This window comes from Trachymyrmex septentrionalis, unplaced genomic scaffold, assembly GCF_001594115.1.
Source record: "Trachymyrmex septentrionalis isolate Tsep2-gDNA-1 unplaced genomic scaffold, Tsep1.0 scaffold15, whole genome shotgun sequence".
NCBI classification, from domain to species: Eukaryota; Metazoa; Arthropoda; class Insecta; order Hymenoptera; family Formicidae; genus Trachymyrmex; species Trachymyrmex septentrionalis.
The window spans coordinates 41105-43119 of NW_017304653.1; positions in this window are offsets into that span (position 1 = coordinate 41105).

Here is a 2015-nt window from a genome sequence, read left to right on the forward strand (position 1 = left end):
AAAAAAAAATATGACCTTGGAATGACCTTGAAGGTCGTTGTCCAGTACATGTTCAAGGTCATATTTGAACGTAAAATTTCCTGCTCTTTCCAAATTCGCAATAAAAAATGGGGGTTCCCATTTAAAAAAATTAGATTTGACCTTCATATGACCTTCAAGGTTGTGGCTAAGGTCGAATAAAGGTCGTCATTAAATAGCCCGGAACAAAACACAAAACTTTTATCTTTAAAATTTTTTTCTACAACGCGTTATTTTTTAGATATTTAGGGTGGACACTTAAAATGGGACACCCTGTATATATATATACATATATCTATATATATACATATATCTATATATATACATATATTGTGACGTGACGTTTTCCGTCACAAAGGTCGCACGACCCGACTGAATAATACAGTCTAGCGTCTTGAGTCCTTCCACATTTTAGGGGGCAGACGCATCTGCGCTTTTTCGCGACGTTGCGTATCTCACGCGTTTCGAGTTGCCGTTTCCGTTTCCTTTTTTGTGTGTTTCCGTACCGAGAGTTATAGAGACTGGCGACTCCCGCGATCTTGGCAGATTGACGCCGCCTCACCAGACCGTGAAGAGAGAAAAAGGAAGACGGCTAAGATTGGAAGTCGAGTAATGACCGCTGCTGACGGATTTGCCGGGGCGCACGACACCTTGTCCCCCGGATCGCACGCAGGTGATATCATTCATTATTTCGCCCTTTTTGTTGTTGCAAGACACCTTTTATCACATCATCTTCCAGGCACAAGGCGGAACGAGGATTGAAATAGCAGGATAGGGATGGCCATTCTACGTCTCAAGGACGGCGAGAGTCCCGAGAAGGCGCCTCGAAGCCACGAGGCGGCCCGAGAAGATCCTGTGGTCCTTCAAATTCCGCGCGCCAGGACATGCGACACGGGCATGACGCGGTTCCCGCGATTAGCGGAGTATATAGCGCGTATCTTGTCGTTTCGGAATCTTGCAGCGTAAGATCTGCATCTTTTAAAGTATCGGCACTTTGTGTCGTAATAACTAATGATAATTTATTATAGTAATTAATAGTTGCGCATATCATATCGAGATTACGTCGTGTCGAGTTTGCGTGCATTTTGTCTTTATCTGACCTTCGGTTCAGCGTGGCGAAGCCCCGCGAGCGCGCACGAGGTCACGCCATGTTTACGTTACAGTCCTTATTAAATTCTATCGCCGGGTGAAGCGGCGAATTATTGTTCGCATAATTCGCGAAAGTATCCCTGCGTGGCGTGAGCTCGTGCCGCAGAATTCTAACGAAATTGATACGCACCGCGTAAAGCATTTCAAGGCCGGTACGAAACAACTATCGGGTTTGATCAGATCTTATCGTCACAATTTTGTCGGCAGATGTAAATGAAAGTCGAAGACTTGTTCAATATACTTATTATTTTTAATGCTTGTGTGCTTTATTGTCGTTACCATACTGTTCGCTTCTCCAAACGATCCTCTATCCTCGACCACGAACAGTCCCCTCTGCCATTTCCGAGGCTGAGCTACCGGTTGAGAGCCCGTCGACATCCACAGCTCGTTAGAATATTGCATAGAGAAATATCGCGTAATTTCGAGAAAGAGTGGCACGCTCACTCGTGCCTGGCGCCCAACTATTGTTTCGCGATTTTGTGTTGCCCTTAAGAGTAGCCGCGTGAAGACGCCCTTCTGTCGCGTTTCGTTTAAAGTCACCCGTAATCCGATTGCATAAGGAAATCTGCTGTAAACGCGCGACGAAGTTGCGCCATGTTCGTGAGTGCAGTTGCAATATATATATGTATATATATATATATATTATATATCCCAGTAAACACAGTTATGTGTTCATTATATAACTGCTATAAATTCACAGTATCACCTTGTAACCCAAAAGTTGCTACAATGTTGTATTTATATTAAAATTTCGCTTTTTCAAATGTAGCTTTTTCAATATAGTGATAATGGTATATTTATATTAAAAATAAATAACCTCAAAATATAGTTGTTTATATATATATATA